The sequence below is a fragment of the Syngnathus acus genome, chromosome 9, assembly GCF_901709675.1.
Source record: "Syngnathus acus chromosome 9, fSynAcu1.2, whole genome shotgun sequence".
In the NCBI taxonomy this organism is placed as follows: domain Eukaryota; kingdom Metazoa; phylum Chordata; class Actinopteri; order Syngnathiformes; family Syngnathidae; genus Syngnathus; species Syngnathus acus.
This window is the reverse complement of record NC_051094.1, coordinates 5,466,823-5,473,578: the sequence shown is the minus strand read 5'-3', so window position 1 is coordinate 5,473,578 and position 6,756 is coordinate 5,466,823. Positions and strand designations below refer to the sequence as shown.

At 48.2% G+C, this 6,756-nt stretch overlaps 1 long non-coding RNA gene across 1 annotated transcript; it reads right to left on the bottom strand.

Moving 5' to 3' along the window:
• Positions 1-745: 745 nt before the first annotated feature.
• LOC119126791 lies at positions 746-1,082 on the bottom strand. Its single transcript, XR_005098699.1, has 2 exons — positions 982-1,082; positions 746-943 (listed from the first exon to the last, which is right to left on the bottom strand). It is a non-coding gene; the product is annotated as an uncharacterized LOC119126791 (long non-coding RNA).
• Between the last annotated feature and the right edge of the window lie 5,674 nt (positions 1,083-6,756).

Genomic DNA, 6,756 nt, shown 5'->3' with positions numbered 1-6,756 from the left:
TTTGGACCAGGTTTGAGGCTTGTGAGGGCGCTAACTGGTTGTTGATGTTGGTTACGAGCATGCAAGAGACAAGAAGATTGACTTGTCGCGTGTATGTTTGTGTGCCCCAGCGCAAAAGACAAATGCTGCTTTTTTTTTTTTTTTTTTTCCCCCCCTTGTTTTGGGTGTTTGCACAGCGCATGACGGCCGCACGTGTTGCAACTTTAATGACGGGTGACAACTGCCCCAACTCACACCAACGTGTCGTGTCCTCAAAACAGATCCAAATGCTGTTTTTTGTTTTTTTGTTTTGTTTGCCTTTTTATTTTATTTTTTTTTTACACACCATCGGAAAAAAAATCAAAATTTTCTCGGTGAAAAAAAAGCATGAGTGACACAAATCATTGAAAATGGAAAGACTTGTATGAACGAGACAAAGCAGATGCAAGGGCGTGAGCGACAAGCGATACGGCTCAGCTAACAAACGCGTCATCGAAAATACGCTCGACATTTTATTATTCAAACATTGACCTCTTTAATGAACACATTAATAAAAGTTTGGTTCTTTTTCCTCAGTGGTACAATTTTATTCCTGAATATTTGCAACTTTTTTTTCCCTTCTAAACATTCTTAATTCATGATTTGTTCGGTGGAAAAATTTAACTTTCACCCAATTTACTTAAATATGTTGACTTTTTGTGGCGTGTAATATTGCGATTTTAATCTTATTTCAACATGATTTCCCCCCAAATACGTTTTTTTTTTCCCAGACTTGGTTCGCAAAACAGAACTTTTATCCTCCATCTTTGAATCTGGACTTCATCTGGGGGGAAAGCCAGGAATGCTTTGAATTGGAATATTGCAACTTCATTCTCGTTAGTCTTGGGCTTGAGAAATTGTATTTTGTTTGTCTCCAATTATGATAAGTTCTAAAATGATTTTTACTTTTTGCTCTCCAATATACCTGGAAAGCGGACTTTAAACCGATGATGATGAATATACAAACTCGTATACTCAAAGCAACACAAAACTGGCCATTGTATTCTGGCAATTGTGACATTTTAACTTGGTTGGCCTGCTCTCTTTTTTGCGCTGATCACAATTAGCTTAAAAGCTAGCAAAAGTATATTTTGCCAAATTTGGGAAGAAAAAGGCTGCTGTGGTGGTCTCGCTTTCTATTTTGCGCTCTACGCAACTAACCTTCGAGCAAAGAAGCCCGCGCAAATCTGACTCGAATTGTGTGCCAATTCCCAACGTGGCACATTGCCGTGTTTGTGTACAAACCAACGTGTGTCTCTCGTGTGAAGTCGCTGATGTAAATCGTGCAGCAGGAAAACCACTACGCTTTATATATATAGCACATGGATCTTTTGTAAGGATGTCTTTTGAATATGTAATTAAGCACGATAGCGCATCCTAGAAAGGGTCTGCCCTCTCTTCCCGGCTAACGAGGCTCAGTGCATGGTGGTCTCGTGTCTTGTGTATTCATTCTAAGAGTCCGTAGCAGTGCTGTGTGGGGTGACTCTGTCTGGCGGCGGCGGCGGCGGTGGCGGCGGCCTTCTCTGCTTTTTTTGCGTTTTGCCGCTGCCGCCGAGATAGTCGCCTCGGCTTTTGATTTGCATTTGTCTCTCTGTGGCCTCTGTGCTCCAAACTCCATTTGACGCTGCAAGGACTGTGCTTTGACTGAGCAAATAAAGTCAAACATGTACAAAGTACCATGAGGCTCCTTTGTGCTTCTTTTGCCTTCAAAAGAGCCTGACTTGGGTATTTTCGGCGGAGCTGCCTACAGAAAGTGACAAAAGACCTCTTTCAGCTGCAAAACGAAAACGGCCAGCAGAACTGATAACACAAATGCCACTCGAGATTTTTGGAGGAACCAAATATCCTGTAGTAAAAGCTCAAGGAAACGTGCGAGCCCCATAAACCTCAAAGAAGGGGAAAAAAACTGAGGCGAGTGCCATCCTGGTCTCTGAGAATTCCGTCCCGGTTGCGGCCTTCGTCAACCGAACGTCATCGAAAACAGACTTAGCGCTAAGTCAGGCGCCGCACAGCTGAAATCTGAGTCTTTTGATGCCGCAATGACGTGTCACGATGTGTAATGTCACCGATCACCACGCCGTGCGCGTCTTGGTCTGATTATTTATATTTGGCTTTTTACACTCTACTAACTGAACCAGATCACACATCATCATCTCCTTCAACTTAGTCATCACCATATTCATCATCATCGCCCTCCACATCATCTCTCTCTCTCATCTCCATGATCCTGTTCATCTTCATCTCCCCCGCCTGCTGCTCCCTCCATCTCATTTTCACTCTGTAAACGAGGTTTGAAAAGAGGAAGCAGAAGCCGGCTGGCGAGCTTCCCGCAAGCGCTCCAGCTGTCTTGACGCCGTCCTCCTACGACACTCTTGTCACGCTTTTATTTCACGCCGTAGCTCCCAAGGGTCACGTCTCCCAGGTGCCGCGCGCGAGTCTGGTACGCGGCAAACTGCGTCACGTCCCGTCTCCTTTCTCGATATCAATTTGCGATGGAGACGCGCGCTCTCTTGCAGAGGCGGCCGTTCAATCGCGGGGAGGGAGCGCGAGCGAGCGAGCAATCAAGCTTTGCGCTCCTCTGCTCTGCGCTTCTTTGAGCGCTCATTCATTCGCCGTCACGTCCCGGCCCGTGCGGGACCGCCGGCCGAGAGGCTCTCCAATTAAGACGGCAGCTCATGGATGCACATAACTTACATAACAGGCAACACGCCTCGCATGCCAACTCGGGCACGCAATGCGCACGCCTCGTTGGACGCAAACGGGAATGAATACTCTTGGGCCCGCAGAGACGTGCTCATTTGTCCCTCATGTCTCTCAATTGACATGCATGCAGTTGTCTGTCTTCTGTCCAAAATGTCCGGTCTGTTGGCTCATGTTCCGCACGTCTCCTAGCTCTCTGTCGCATGTCCCAAATGTTTTGCGGGTGTCTTATAGCTTGAAATCTTTCTCTTAACTCTGATCTCCCCTGGCCCTTGGCTCAAATCTTTGCTCACGTCCCGCATGTCTTGTGGTATTTGCCGAGTCTCATCTCGCGTGTCTTGCGAGTCTCGTACGTCTCGTGTTAATTTGAGTGTCCATGACTGTCGTTTGAATTTGAAAAGATGTCCACTGTTCAAGAAGACTGCTGCACATTGAGTGAACACCAACTCCGGCGTGGCGTCCAGCTCTGCTCTGTCTTCTTATTTGTCGCACGCTGCCAAAGTACTCACGAAATAAAATGTCAAGCTGGTGACCTGTCCGCACGCCTCCGCAAATGTGCAACTTCACCTCCTCTCAGCAATGTTGTTTTTTATTCAGCACAAAAAGGAAAATGCTGCTGCTATGCGTGTGTGTGTGTGTGGGCGTGTGCGCGTGTTTGCAGGGCAGCAAAGCGCCGGCGGTCACCGTGGCAACCAACACTTCCATCATCAGCTTCAACCTGCGAGATAATGGCGCTGACGCTCTCAAAGGCACATTACAGGTGCACAAACGCCTCCTCACCACATACACGCACACACGTGCACGCAGTCACGCTCTGTGGACAAAAGTATTGGGACATGCCGATTCATCAATCGCACCGATGAGTCTCCAAGTGTTGCAGTGGCCAAGCACAAGCCCGTCGCATCGAACCTTTGAGTGTGTGACATTGACAAGACGTGAGTGCTTCTCATTTTGAAGAGAGGGCTCTCCTTTCACCTTTCTGTACAGTGTGTTTGACTGAACGCATGAAGGAGACGCTTACAGTTGCTCAGAGGTTGCGCTGACCAATGTCGAAGCCTGTCGCCGAACTTTCTCGCCAAAGCTCATTTGGATACGATTGCGGAACCGGCCTTGATTTCATTTCAGTCTTTATTCTTATTCTCCTCATTCTGGAAATGGTTGCGGTTGCGAGGAAGTTTTCTTTTGCATCTGTTGCAATTTCTATGGCAACTGGGAGTCGAAGAAGACCGATCCTCAAGGGCGCGAAGCTGCCGATGGCCACCGCACTAAACAACGTTGGCCTTGCTCGTCCATCTCCCAAAATGAGCAGTGTGAGAGAGTACGGACTGCTGTCCTTTGGGCCTGTGATCTCATTTGGTCTTACGTAACGTCAGGGGGCGGCTGGATTGTGCGCCAACGCAAAAGCTCGGAGCGGAGAAATGGCCGCCGTTGGGCAAACAACCCCGGCCGGCGCCGGCGCACTCGTTTGCAAAAAGCAGAGCGTAGGCACTCGGGCAACGGCTGTTGGAAACAACCTTGAAAACCTTGACAATGAATTCAGTTTTGTTGTTGTAGCATTGCTCATCCCCAGCCAATGCTGTGGCCTTGGACGAAGCGGTCCAAAAAGGCGTAAAGGTCTGCCATTTTTGCTCAAAGGGTGCGGCCTACCCAAAGCTTTGGACGATAACGCCTTTGAGGCAGAACGTGCTCTCGTCACCACCGCTTGGTAAGACACGAAAGGCGGCGGCGACATGTCGTCCCAATTCCACCGTTTGAAGTGCACTTTGTACTGACCTCGAAAGTTTGGGACAGACTTTTTCCCCCGACTTTGAACGCACGTGAGTGTCTCTTCTTTGGCCTGCCGCATCTTCTAATCCGTCAGTAATCCACCAGAGTCTTGCCTCGTGTTGACATTGAGGCAAGCGCGGCATCGAAGCGTCCTTGGCTTTCATGTCCAGCGGAGGGTGGAAATTCGAGGAGGGAATATGTGTGCAGTCACCCCATTTCCTCCCTCCCTCCCTTTCTCCCCCTTTGTTACTGGTAGACCTAGCAACAAGTCAATAAACCCTTTTGGCTCAAGGACGCTGCTCAGCGTTTGGTGAACCGGCAGCGTGTCCATTGCGACTGACGATTCAAGATTCATGAGTAGAGTCTCAAGACCAGAAAAGAAGGCGGAGGTGTTCCTCCCCTTTTACCGTGACCAGCGGCAACTCTGAAAGCTCAAAGTCAACTCGACAGCTTTTCCATGAGATCCGTGCCTAGCGCCCACGTATGGAAGGATCCGCTGAGCTTATCCCGTTTACCACTCGAATCTCGGCGCCGCGTCTCTGCTTCGAGCGCCTCTTCCCGCCGGCGTCACGGACGGACGGCGGCAGTCGCGGGCCGCGCTCCCCCTTCATCCCGAAATTCGCCGTGCTCGGTACGCAAGCTCTGCCATATCGGGGCAGGCGCGGGGAGCCCCTTTCAACTTCCTCTTTGATACGGACAACTCGCCGCGGGGTGCCTTTTTTCCTCCACTGTCTCGCCTGCGCGTAGGAGGGCTCATGTGTGCGCCGCAAAAGACGCCCGCTTTGACTCCGAGCTCCAGGAGCGGGGAAGGCAGAGTTGGGCTGGTTGGCTGCCACTGACGGCCAAAGCGACGATTGTGTCGTGGACGGGAGTATTACGACCCATTTTGACTCTGGATGCAAAAAAAGAAAAGCCAAACATCCTTCCTGCCCGTGTCTGTCCTGCTTGCCTTCTCCCCTTCGGGCCACGTGGGCAGGGTCCTTTTTTCGAATCGATGACCGTGTGTTGAGTCGGACTCCATCACCGATTAGTGGGCCCCGACCTTTTTTGCACCACTTTCAATACGATTTGAAGGCCACTGCGATGCCTGAAAGCTTTCAAAGGTCTCTGCAAATGTCAACACGCCAGTCGCATTTTCTGCTCTCACATCTGAAGTTGAAATGACAAGAAAGCAGCGGCCATTGCTGAACAGCTGCAAAGAAATGTGTGCCCCTGTTCTCAAATTCGTACTCAGAATGGGCTCTTGCTCGACACATTTTAGAAAAATTAAACCTTTGAAAGAAGCCATAAGCATGCTACTTGAAGCTGGCTACAGTTCACTCTCGGCGTGCTCATGATTCTAGATTACCTTTGGCACAATGGTGAACTAGTTTCGGATCAAACGAGTTATTTTGGTGGCTATTTTTCTACGCCGGAAGTAAGCCGTGAGGTTGACGAAAAGCCCGTCTTCACTGTCCTCTCGCACTAGTGTTGGCTCGTGAGTGAACGATTTGTTCAAAGACCGAATTGTTTTCAGTGAAGGAGAATGAACGAATCCCTTCTTAAAGTGATTCGTTCTTTTTTCAGTTCATATGACTTCAACCAGTAGGTGTCGGTAATGCGCATTGAAGCTGGTGCCACCTTGCCATAAAACAAAACGAAGAAGAAAATGACGTAACTTCCCGTTCACGAACGAGTCGTGAATTGCATTTCCCATTCAACAACTGAACGGATCTGTGAGTGAACGAGTCAGTGAGTGAGTGATTTGCATTTCCAGTTCATCGCGAGAACGGATCGGTGAGGGAACGAATCCTGACTTTCCCTTTCGCGAACAAGTCAATGGGTCAACTGCCTTCCTTCCCGTGCATCAACGGATCAGTCAGTGAACGTGTTGCGTCTCCCTCCTGGCGTGGACTATGTAAACCAGAATGTAGATTTACGATTTGCCAAGGAAAGAAAGAACCACGCACTGAAACGCCACTTCTTTTATGCACGTTTTCTTCAAGCTAACGGCTAACTTTATTGCATGAAGGGATGCGCCGTTATGCAACAACGGGGAGATTATGCATTAGATTGCTGGTTTGAAATTTACTTTTATTATGATTATTATTATTATTATTATCATTTTAATAAACATTAAAACCTGTTAAAACTTGTCTGGTGTTTTATTCCTTGTTTTTATTTTTTTGGGCATGAAAACAAAAATCCGACATTTGGTTAACTGCTTTATATGACAATATGTATGTGTTTTACGTTGTGTAATATGTGTTGATGTCCCCCAAAATAAAGAGC